Source organism: Eubalaena glacialis, chromosome 9 (genome assembly GCF_028564815.1).
Source record: "Eubalaena glacialis isolate mEubGla1 chromosome 9, mEubGla1.1.hap2.+ XY, whole genome shotgun sequence".
NCBI classification, from domain to species: Eukaryota; Metazoa; Chordata; class Mammalia; order Artiodactyla; family Balaenidae; genus Eubalaena; species Eubalaena glacialis.
In genome coordinates, this window is record NC_083724.1 from 58,063,205 (window position 1) to 58,076,297 (window position 13,093).

The following is a 13,093-nucleotide window of genomic DNA, read 5'->3' on the forward strand; positions in this document are numbered from 1 at the left end:
TTTGGGTTGTTTCTACATTTTCGCTGTCATGAGTAATGCTGCTATGAACATTCATGAACTAGTTTTTGTATGCATTTTTTTTTTTTTTAACTCTTGGATATATACCTAGTAGTGGAATTTCTGGATTAAACATTTTCTCTTGAATGAGTGAATGAGCAGGTAGGGATAGTAGTATTGATAGGCCCCTTTGAGGGGCCTATTGACTCTTTCCTGCTTCACTACGAAGACCACTCACTTTTTAGAGGCAGAATTCTCTGTGTGTGTCTTTGTCCTGAGTATAGTGCTGTGTTTTTCTTGTCTGGATGTCATTAAGATCGTCCCTTTCTGTTAGCCCAGTCTGTTTTCATACGTAATACTCATAATGATTATTCCCTTGATATTGATTTATTTGTTGTATGTTTATTAGAGATATGATGATAAAACAGGTACATTACATGCTGTCATTAAACTCAGTGTCTAATGCAGGTCTTTCAGTCTTTTAAAATTTATATTTTCTTTTTTGTAATATGAATAGTTAATGCTTCTCTCCCTACCTTCATTTCTAATATGAATTTCTTGGGAGTTCTACCATAGTTAAAGTCACTGCATTTTCTTTATCCTTATCAATCTAGAAGGGTTTTTGGGGCCTAAAATATAAATTTAAAATATCGGATTATTATTTTTCTCCCTGCAGCTTCACCCCTCTCTCCCCTCCCCAAAGATTCCCCTGTGCCCCTACTCTTTATACCCTTTGGGAGAAGATGCTGATCATCTAAGTCCACACTTGTAGGGCCTAATCCTTTTCCCACCTAAGCAATTGGGACATCCCCTTTGAGGAGTTTGTTTACCTTGTTTCTCTTTCAATGGCCTCACCTCATTCTTTCCCTGAGTCCTCTCAACAAGGCTTTGCCCAGCCAGTCTCCTCCCTCTCCCCAGTTGCCTGGCTTGGTGGGGTTCGATACCCAGCGCACATTCTTGTTCTCCCTGCCTAGCAGCCTGTGCTTCTTTGTCTGGTTAATTCCATCTCATCCTTCAGATAGCTCAGCTCAGTTGTCGCTTTAGTTGTCACTTTAGGTTAGTCTTTCCTCAGTCCTATATACTTGCCATAGCAGTGTTCTGTAATCTCATTTATAGACGTAAGTCTAGTTGTGTATCACTCTTTACTTTCCATCCCCATGTATGCACAGAAAAAGCTCCACGTGAAATATTGAAAGTGGTTACTTCTGGGCAATGGGAGTATGGTTAATTTGTCTCCGTGTGTATGTGCATCTTTGGATTTTTCTCCTATGTATCAGTATGGCCTTTGTGAACAGGAGAAAAAACCAGTTAAAATCCATGTTTGTTAGAAAAACTGGAAACAGGAGACTTTAGAGGAAAAAAAATCATTAGTAATTGCCATTTTTAACCTTTTTTGTTTTGTTTTAATAACCTAGATGAGATTTTACTATAGCTTTTCAACATCAAGCTTTTATTACATTTCTATTCTTTCTCATGTGTAGGGACTTCTAGGGATCAGTGAGGTTGCCTGGGGTGGTCTTCCCTAGAAGCTTGAAATTAAGCTGATTCTTAGGGACCAGAACATAGCATCTATTTGGGTATGAGAATTGAGTTTGTGCTAAATAACTCATTTCCCTTTTTTTCCCTGAGAAATGTCCTTATTTATACATTTGTATGTTTCATAGTACAGTTTTTCCTTGCAGAATTGCTTGTTATTTGCGCCATTTGTTTTATTTTTGCTGTGGTTTATTCTGCCTAGTAGTGGGTACTTGTCTTCAATAGATCACACCTCCTATGTGCCATGCACTGTGTGTTAGATATGGAGCATATTGTGAACACAATAGACAAGTGATTCCTTACTATTTCATAAAAGAGGATTATTTTGAATGTGACTGTTTAGTTACACCGTTGCTCTTGCTCTGTATTTTCAGATACACATTGGCTTCAGCTACTGTGGTATTTATGAATTGCTGCTCCATAGAGACTAAAATTTTTTTAATTTAATTTTTATTTTATATTGGAGTATAGTTGATTTACAATGTTGTATTAGTTTCAGCTATACAGCAAAGTGACTCAGTTATACATATATCTATTTTTTTTCAGATTTTTTTCCCATAGAGTTTATTACAGAGTATTGAGTAGAGTTCTCTGTGCTATACAGTAAGTCCTTGTTGATTATCTATTTGATACATAGTTGTGTGTGCATGTTAATCCCAACCTCTGATTTATCCTAATTTATCCCACCCCAGCTTTTCCCCTTTGGTAATCATAAGTTTGTTTTTCTAAGGCTGTGAGTCTATTTCTGTGAGACTTTAAAATTTATTCTAGATTCTTCTGTGTTTGTATTATACATTACTGTGGGTAAATATTTAAGGAGCAGAATAATGTATCATCAAAACCGTTTTGCTGATGACTTCTTTGTTTTATATTTCCATCCAGTTTTAGTTATTAATTTGGCATCTCTACCTGTTAACTATAACAGGCCAAACTGTGATCTTTCCTCTCAGCTCTGGTCCTCTGAGTTTTTCTTGCACCTCACTCCATTTCACTGTTAACTTGGGAAACCTGAGGGTTATCCCAGACACCTCATGGCTCTTCAGCCCTCGCATTTGTACCATCACCAAACCTTGTCACTTCTGCTTCCTAAATATGAATCAGATCAGTCTTTTAGTCTCCACCTCGTACCACCTCTGTATCCACTCTACCCCCCTTGATATCTCTTCTCTACTCAGTGATCTTTTAAAATGCAAATTAGATCATTCTAATGGCCCTCAGGACACTTAAAAGTCCTGCATTATCTCTTCCTATCCCAAGCTCCCCCCCAAGCCTTATTTATCAATAGATGGTTCTACCTTTCTGCCCAGTGGCTTTTCTTTTTTTTTTTTAATTAAATAAATTTATTTAGGGCTTCCCTGGTGGCGCAGTGGTTGAGAATCTGCCAGCCAATGCAGGGGACACGGGTTCGAGCCCTGGTCTGGGAGGATCCCACATGCCGCGGAGCAACGGGGCGTGTGAGCCACAATTACTGAGCCTGCGCGTCTGGAGCCTGTGCTCCGCAGCAAGAGAGGCCGCGGTAGTGAGAGGCCCCCGCACCGCGATGAAGAGTGGCCCCCGCTTGCCACAACTAGAGAAAGCCCTCGCACAGAAACGAAGACCCAACACAGCCATAAATAAATAAATAAATAAAATATAAACACTGGGTTCAATTAACTGCCCATCCATTAAAAAAAAAAGAAGAAAGTAAAGTAAGCGCTTACAAATCAAACAGTTCTAAATACAAGAAAAATTAGGCTAAATAAATTTCAGGTTCATGTGACCTGGGAAATATTCAATATTAAATTAATACCTGGTATTAAAAAAAAATAAAATAAAATAAAAAAATTTATTTATTTATTTTTGGCTGCGTTGGGTCTTCGTTGCTGCGCAGGCTTTCTCTAGTTGCGGAGAGCAGGGGCTACTCTTCGCTGTGGTGCGCGGGCTCCTTCTCATTGCTGTGACTTCTCTTGTTGCGGAGCACCGGCTCTAGGCGCGCAGGCTCAGTAGTTGTGGCGCACGGGCTTAGTTGCTCCGCGGCATGTGGGTCTTCCCGGACCAGGGCTCGAACCCGTGTCCCCTGCATTGACAAGAGGATTCTTAACCACTGCGCCACCAGGGAAGCTGCCCAGTGGCTTTTCATTTCCCCAGACCTTACAGACCCTTGCTGAAGGTGCCATTTTCTGCCAGGCAGATTTTCCTTCCCACTCTCTTCCTTTCCAAGTACATCTTTCTGGTCTCTGCTTGAATGCAGTTTCTCAGACAATCCTGACCTGTCACCCCTACCTTCTCCCCAGTCTAAATCAGCTTCCCTAATGATAACCGATCCTAATTTACTAAACTTTTCCTTCCATAACACTTAGCAGTTTATAATCTTATATTTATGTGATTATGTGACAGTTTGTTTCTAAACTGAAAGAATTCTACAAGGGCAGGGATCAACTATTATTCACTTACATCACACCAGCGCACTGCTGTCTCACCAGCACTATAGTATAGGTGCTCAGTAAACCTTTGTTATACAAATTAATGACATTTATATATATGAAAAAATTAAGGAAATTAAAATCAGGCACACGGTAGGAAATACATTTTACCCATCCTGACCACACACACACACGTATAAAACTGAAACAAAAATTTCACAAAACAATAGTTTGCCACCTGTTCTGTACTCTGATGTTGTATCACATATTATAAAAATATTGATATAACCCACTAAATCAGGTAGGACTGCTGACTGCAGTTTGAATAGCAGAGGTCTAAGGCAATCCATTAGCCCCTCCCCCCCTTTTGAAACACAATTACTATTTTCTTAGTCTTATCTGATGGGAAGTATAAATATAGCTTTAAATACCACCTTTCAACCCCCCTCACACATTTAAAGAATTGGCTATTGCCAGAAGCTAGTTATTCTTAGAAGTTCTGGCCTGATCTCAAAGGAGGGTTGCTTAAGGTCAGGTTGAGAAAAATCTAAACCTGACTCGTTTTAGGTCTTCTCTTCCAGGTTTCTCTGGGGTCACTAATAGCACTCTTCCACCCTGCTTCCCTGAGCTCATTACAGGTGTGTTTTAAGGCTGGCTGCTCATCAATTTTATTTTCTCAATTTATTACAAACCAAACAATTCCAGAAATGAAAACAAGGGGATCAAGGCAAACCAGTAAGTATTTGTGAATGTATGAATTAAGGAGCCTGGCCGGGCATGAGTGTCACGTTCAGCGTATCACTAGAGCTTATCCTTAGGGCTGTGGTTCTCATTTGTTCACTTACCAAAACTCCTGCAAGGAAAAGGCTTGGTGCTGTTTAGCCCCACCATGAAATATTGATCTCTTATATATTTTGCTAACTAAATATTAGAAATAACCTAAGTGTCTAGCACAGGGACTATTTTAAGTGAACTCTATGCTCTGCTATTACTAACTTGGAAGAATATTTAAAAACATTAGATAATTGCAAACCTTCTTTGTTTAATGAAAAAAAGCAATAAACAAAATTGTATACATTGTATGATTCTAGTTGTGTTTAAACATGTTTATAAATGGGTGTATGTCTAGAAAAAATACACTGCAATGTTAACTTGGTGGTGGGATTACTGGTAATTTTGATTTCCCATCATTAAAAAAAATTTTTTTGAGAATGAACATTATTATATTTATAGTAAGAAAGGCTCAGTTGAAAAAACAAATTTCCTATACACTACCATGTATTTGCAAATAGGAAAAATAACACCTTTCTTAAAATGGTGGTTAGGGACTTCCCTGGTGGTGCAGTGGTTAAGAATCCGCCTGCCAGTGCAGGGGACACGGGTTCGAGCCCTGGTCTGGGAGGATCCCACATGCCGCGGAGCAGCTAATCCCGTGTGCCACAGCTGCTGAGCCTGCGCTCTAGAGCCCGCGAGCCACAACTACTGAGCCCGCGAGCCACAGCTACTGAGCCCGCGCACCACAGCTACTGAAGCGCACATGCCATAGAGCCCGTGCTCCACAACAAGAGAAGCCACTGCAATGAGAAGCCCGCACACCGCAACGAGGAGTAGCCCTCGCTTGTCACAACTAGAGAAAGCCCGCATGCAGCAATGAAGACCCAACGCAGCCAAAAATAAATAAAATTTAAAAATAATACACTTTAAAATGGTGATTAGTGGCCAGTTTTCTAGTGACTGTGTTTTGGGAACCTCTGTCCAAGTAGGACTTACATTCTACCTTCATGATATGTAATCTTGCACTGCACAGTGTTCTACGTATCTGCTCCTAGCCTGCATATTTTTCCTTTTCTAAGTTATCAAAGTTTGCTAAGCCTTGTTTTTTATCTTTTATTTTGCTGAAATCTCTCCCTGTCATGCTCAAGCATGTTGATAATGAATGTTCACTTATGGTTGATAATTTAGAAAGTCCTAATAGCCCTTATTAAACCCTGCAGTCTGGCATGAGTTGAAGGGATGGAGAGGGTTTTGGATGAACTAGGGTGTATACAGGTGATACCTTTCTGTTAAATTTGGAAAATGTCTAGTTATAGTGGGACTTACAAACCAAATTGAAGGAAACATATAGTAATAGTTTGTAATGTGTAATCATCAGTAAAATTTCCCAAAGCTGTATTTAAAATTATTTAGGCTTTTAACACTCAGGCCTTAGTAGATTAAATTAAATATTTGAAAATGTATTTGATAACTGTACAAAATACATATTCTAAGTATTGATTTACTATTTACTAGAGAAGGAATGGGAAAAGTTTGAAATTAGAGAGAAATGTCAAAATAAGGACAGTTAGCCAGATATGACCTTTTGGAGTGTGTGTGTGACAGTGACAGCACTTTTTGGGGATTACATATTCCTGTTCTCATTTTCAGCATTGCAGGTTCAGAAATCTGAACTTTTCCCAGTGATCCAGAGTATGTCAGGCATTGGAGGACTAAGGTCCTCAGTGTCACTCCCTAATCAAACTCACAGGAAGAACCAGAGCTCAGACCCAAAGCATACCCTGTTTGTTCCTCAGGGCTCTTTCTAGAAAGTCTGGTCCCTGGGAAAGCACACATTATTTGGTGACAGGCAGGTCCCACAGATGGAGATGGTAGCATTGAGGAGTAATCTGAACGGGGGTATTTTTCACCTGCTGGGCTTCTCTTGACCCTTAGAAGTACTCACTTCTGTTCATCAGGACATTCTTCCTGCAGGTATGTTTTTCCTGTTGAAGGAGGTTAAAGAAGACAAATTTCTTCACGTTGGCTCTTTCTTTATCTTTACCTTTTAACTCTTTTTTTTGCACTAGGCATTTGTTTAAATTCTAGTCCTGAGGACATCCCTTTGTTTCTCTGATTGAAAATCAGTCTTGTTGTTTTGGTTCTGTTTTGGGAGTCCATCAAATACTCAGCAAGGTCACGGGCATCCCTTTGAGTGGGAGACTGATGGTACTGATGAGGCTTATTTATTTATTTATTTTTGCTGGTAGCTTATCTCATCCATTTTGTTTTTATTTAATTTTCAAAAGGAACCCTCGCCTAAAATTTGGATACTTTACTGAGAACTCTCAGTCTACAACATTCAGGCAACTTTCATTAGCAGGAAGAATCTAGCCCTGAGATAGGGGAATTCAATTTTCATTCCTTTTTGATAATTTTATTTATTTTTGTTTATTTTTAAAAATTTGTTTTATTATTTATGTACATATATGTTAAAGAAATATTATTTTAAGTAGGCAGTACAAGGTATACAACAAGGTATAAAACTGAGAAGGTGTAAATGGGTAAAAAGTACATATTCTTACCTTTGGCCATCAGATAGGCATTTCCTCTTATTAGTCAACCACTGTTAAAACTGTTTCTTTTGGGGCTTTCCAGACATAGTCTATATATTCTTTGTAAGACATTTTGTACGAGCATATGTGTGTATATGCATATGTATGCATTTTTTACACAGATGGTAGTACCTATACTTATTGCTTTGAATATTTTTTTTTCATTTAACTGTAACTTGGATGTGACCTTCCCCTCCCCCCCTCAGTTTTATTGAGGTATAATTGACATACAGCACTGTATAAGTTTAAGGTGTACAACATAATGATTTGACTTACATACATCATGAAATGATTACAACAGTAGGTTTAGTGAACATCCATCATCTCATATAAATACAACATTAAAGAAATAGAAAAAAAATTTTCCCTGTGATGAGACTCTTAGGGTTTACTCCCTTATCAACTTTCGTATATAACGTACAGCAGTGTTAATTATGTTTATCATGTTGTATGTTATATCCCTAGTATTATAACTGAAAACTTGTACCTTTTGACTACCTTCATCTAATTTCCCCTTTCCCCACCCCCTTGGATGAGATTTTTAAAATATAAATATAGAGCTTTTTTTTTTTTTTTGGCTGCACCACATGGCATGCAGGATCTTAGTTCCCTGACCAGGGATTGAACCCATGCCCTGTGCAGTGGAAGCACAGATTCTTAACCACTGGACCAGCAGGGAAGTCCCTAGAGCTTCTTTTTTTTAAATGATTGTACAGTATTGCATTGTATGTGTGTATGATAATTTATTTAACCAGTGCAGTATTGAAAGTTATTTTGATTCCTATTACAGCAATCTATTTATGTACCATTACCTCAACGTTTTAATTGTTGTAGCTTTATAATATATTTTTAGAGCTTTCCAGGTTATTCTTGTTTATTTTTCCTCATTATATTTAACTTTATAATATGTCAAGTTCTAAAAAATCTATTTATAGTTTTATTGGAAATAAACTTAATAGAGAAATGTAGAGAAATATCTTTAGAATATTGAGTTTTCCTGCCCGCAAATATGGTATGCCTTTCCATTTAAGTCTTCTTTTAAGTCCTTATAAAGGATATTTTAAAGCTATCTTTACATAGATCTTGCACATTTCTTAAATTTATTCCTTTGTATTTTAAAAATAATTTTCTTTTTTAACTTTGGGACAATCTCAGACTTTTAGAAAAGTTGCATTAATAGTACAAAGAACTTTTATTTCCTTGAAAAATTTGCCTTTATGCCCCCATCACTCCTCAATACTTGGGTGTGTGTTTCCTATAAAGACAGTTTCCTGCATAACCACAGTATATACATTAAAATCAAGAAGTTAAATAACATTGATACATTACTGTCATCTAATCTTTAGACCTTTTACATTTCACCATTTGTTATAGCAATCTTCGTAGCAGAAGTATCCAGTCCAGAATGATGCATTGCATTTTCTTCTTTTCAAGTTTCTTAAGTTAACATCATTCAGTCTCAAATCATCCTCAGTTTTTCTTTGATTTTCATTATACTGACACCTTTGAAGATTACAAGCCAGTTATTTTAGAGACTCCCTTAATTTTTGTTTGATGTTTCCTCATGATTATATTCTTGAGGCATCTTTGGCAGGAATATCACAGAGGTGATGCTGTATTCTTTTAATTATATCTTATCAGGTGGCATACAACTTCATTTTGTTCTATTACTAGTAATGTTCGATTTGATTGCTTGATTAAGACAGAATCTTCTATGCTTCTCTGCTCCAAAGTTATTCTTTTGTTTCAAAAAACTATGTACATATCTTGTTCCTTATCAAGCTTTCAATTTATTCATTTATTTTTGTCAATTTGGATTTATGGTTTCCTATTTTATTCAGGGAGTTATAATTTGTTAATATTATTTATACTGATGCTTAAATTGTCATAGGTTTGGCCCCTGGGAACCCTTCAAGGTAAATTCTCTGTCCTTTTGACATGTCCCATCGTTCTCTGAGCACTCCCTTCAGGCACAGTGAGAGATTCAGGCTCATCTTGAACGTTCCCTACCTCAAATATTTAGAAGCCAAGATCTAGGTGCTTATTGATATTGGGGTGTTGCTCCCATGCCCTCTCAGTGAACAGAGCTAGGGAATATGCGTATGTTCAGATATACTTATCCATATACACACGCACTCAATACACATACACAAAGAATTATATAACACATGTACTAATACTGAACAATTCTTGTATTCCTGGAATAACCTTTTGGTCATGGTTTATTATTTTAATGTGCTTTGGATTTTGCTTGCTCTTTTTTTTTTTATAAATTTGTTTATTTTTATTTTTGGCTGCGTTGGGTCTTTGTTGCTGTGTGCGGGCTTTCTCTAGTTGCAGCGAGTGGGGGCTACTCTTTGTTGCGGTGCGCGGGCTTCTCATTGCGGTGGCTTCTCTTGTTGCAGAGCACAGGCTCTAGGCTCGTGGGCTTCAGTAGTTGTGGCACACGGGCTCAGTAGTCGTGGTTCACAGGCTCTAGAGCGCAGGCTCAGTAGTTGTGGCGCACGGGCTTAGTTGCTCCGTAGCATGTGGGATCTTCCTGGACCAGGGCTCGAACTTCTGTCCCCTGCATTGGCAGGCAGATTCTTAACTACTTTGCCACCAGGGAAGTCCCACTTGCTCATTTTTAAAAGAATTCTCATCAGTACTCTTAAATAAAATTGTTTTGCAGTTTTCTTGGGCCAATTGTCAAGTTTTGTTACCCATTTTAGCCTTGCTTCTTAAGGATATTAAAGCTTATTATTTTTTTTTCTTGTGCTCAGGAGCAGCTTAAGTAACATTGGGTTATGTTTCTTAATTGAGCATAATTCTGTGCAACCATCTGGGCTTGGTGCTGCAGATTTATTCTTAAATTTAGTGGGCTTTGGTTTGTTTGTTTTTGTGGTAGCAGGAGAGTTGAGCAAAGAGGTCAGTTATATTTAGGGTTTGGGTTTGGGGGATACTAAATGTGCAATCATTGTACCTACTTGCTATTAGATTTTAGGATAGGGATTTCCATTTCTGAGCCTTAGTCTCATAATTTCACAGAAAACTTTTAAGAATGGAAATGAAGTATTATATGTAAAAAGCACAGTAAAGAACCAAACAAATGCAAGGCTTTTTTTTTTTTTTTTCTTTAAAAGGTTCATTTTAATAAGATAGTGGTATTTAAAGAGTTGTCAGCATAGTTCTCAGTCTCACACTGTTGAAGGAGTTTGTGCAGAGGGACTGGGCCTCCCTCCATAAGACCAGGAAAATGGAGACATTTGTTTTGCTATTAACAACAAAGAAAAATTATGAGTCAAACAAACCAAATGCAGCCCAGGTAGAGTTCATTTCTGTGAACACTAATGAAGGTTTGGCCTTATATTTTAATATATTAAACCATATTTTATAATCAGTAAGAAGCATTGGGTAACAGATTATGGTTTTTCCTTTGAGCTTGTATCATGATTGTATTTGTGTTTATTATAATTTAGTTTAATATTTGTGAACCTGAGGAAAATTAAACTCATCTAGTAGACATTGAAAATATTTTTAGATGCGTTTGCATGTCAAATATAGCTGATACTGCATATGGCTTATGCGATTGTGGATTGTTAGGAATATAATTTCCAAGTTTGCATATGAAATTGCACTTAAATATGTTCTCAAACTGGTTCAAAATTTGGCTGTCGTTTTAATATTTTAAACTAAGAACCTAAGAGTAATTTACATGGCCTCCGGTGAGTTTTTCTCGTAGGTCTAAATGGTTTCGGTAATCTCAGATGTAAAAGTTACGCGGGCTTCACTGTAGGGTTGGCGGCGACGCGTGTTTCACCCTGGGTGTCTACGCGGCTCCGGGATCCAGCTGGTGTGTGGGCGGCGCAGTGCTGGTTAACCAGCCCGCCTGCAGAGGGCGCCGCGGGCCGGTGGTAGCCAAGAAGCCGCAGCAGGTGCTGTGGGTCCACGGCAGCTCTCGCCCTTCCGCTGAAGTGGCTCCTCCTCCCAAAGCTCCCCGAGCGATACAGTCCAAGCCCAGCAAGCTTTCAGTCAGAACTCACAATCATGTGAAATACAAGTTTTGGAAACTGTTGAAATCGCCTTCTTCGTTTTGTGTGTCCTTGTCACACCGCTGCATAATAATAGAAAGTGCATCAAGTTTCTAAATTCTTCTTGGTCATAGGAGAACAATCCTTTTTTTCTATTCAAGCAGAAATATTAGTTGGCATTCATTGCATAATTTTTGGGGTCTATCCCGACCCAAATTTTAATGTAATTTTCCTAAAAATTGGAAATAACAGAGAGTTAAGGTTTTTTCCTTAATTCACATTTATTGAAAATGGATCAGAATTTCCCTTTTTAGCCCTTTTCATGACAGACACAAATCTCTCATAATCAGATAGGTTAAGTTTCCATGTTTTAAAAATGATTTTTATTCTTATAACTTTTAAAACATTTTTTTCCAAGTTTAAATGTTTTATTGATATGCAGATTAGAGATTACTTTTGGCTTCAAGTTAAAAATAGTAGGTTTGAAAGTAGAGTCCAACAGTAAAGAAAACATTGGTCATTTTAAATTAGTATTTTCTAAATTCTTAAAAAGAAGATTTAATGCCACAGTGATGCTTTCTCTGTCTTGTGATCACTGTTTATCAGGTACTTTTCCACTGAAAATTTAATTTTTTACTTTCTTCCAAAAGGGAATTTAGCAGTATGTCTATATTTATATTTACTGATTTTTTAATCTTATCTTTGTCTTCTCTGTACCTTTGACAATTTGAATCATAATGTCTGTCATGACACTTTCCTGCATTGCAATGTAAGAAATCACTTGCTTTTATGAAACACTGCGAACTATTTCCTAGATAAAGAGATTTCTTATTTTGAATTACTGCTGTTTGTAAACTTTCTTTCCCCTTGCCATTATGATACATTTATGTGACAAGATTTCTTACCAGATTACAGGGTATTAGTAGGATTCATAGTTCTCATAGCTAGAAAAGAATTTTATTCTAGTGCGCAAATGATTTTCTTTTTTTTTTTTTTAATATTTCTCTAGGCTGGGCTGTGTCTTAGTTGCGTCTTAGTTGCGGCACACAGAATCTTTAGTTGCAGCATGTGGACTCTTAGTTGCGGCACGTATGCAAGATCTAGTTCCCTGACCAGGGGTCGAACCTGGGCCCCCTGCATTGGGAGCGTGGAGTCCTACCCCCTGGACCACCAGGGAAGTCTCTAGTGTGCAAATGAATTTCTACACAGATTACCTTTTGATGCTAAAATTATTGTTGATGTTATAGTTGATGATTTTAAGTTCTTCCACCAAAGGAGCCACACTTGATTGTTCATTTAATCTATACATTATAGGTATTTATAGTTGTGTTATTGTTTGTGTAACAGAGTAAGCTAAGGGAAGGAGACCTAAGCAAATTAATTCCTTTTTAAGGGCTTGAATACAAATACATAACCCAGCCCTAGGCTTTTTCAGTTAAAATAATGCGACAGTATATAATTTAAAAAACAGTTTCAAGCCCTATGTTGGGGTGTTCATTGGGCTTGCAGGTCTGTCTTGCTTTGGTACCTTTAATATAAAAAAATATGGAGTCACCAAAAATAAAAACTAGGAGTGATTATTTGCTTATTACTGGTAGATTTTTTTATATTAAAGAATAGTTTCAGCATAGAAGTAAAAAAAATTTCTTGGTATTAATTTAAAGTATGTTTAAAATTACCAGGTATTTTCAGGAATTCATAACTTATATTGATTGTTTCATCATTTAAAAAAGATTTTATGTAATGCTTGAGGCATGTGAAAGACATGGTATACAGTACT

General features: G+C 37.3%; 1 protein-coding gene across 3 annotated transcripts in view; it reads left to right on the forward strand.

The window, feature by feature from the left end:
- Positions 1-13,093, forward strand: part of KDM4C (lysine demethylase 4C) — a 396,061-nt gene that overhangs the window by 2,432 nt on the left and 380,536 nt on the right. The gene's annotated exons all lie outside the window — the stretch shown is intronic.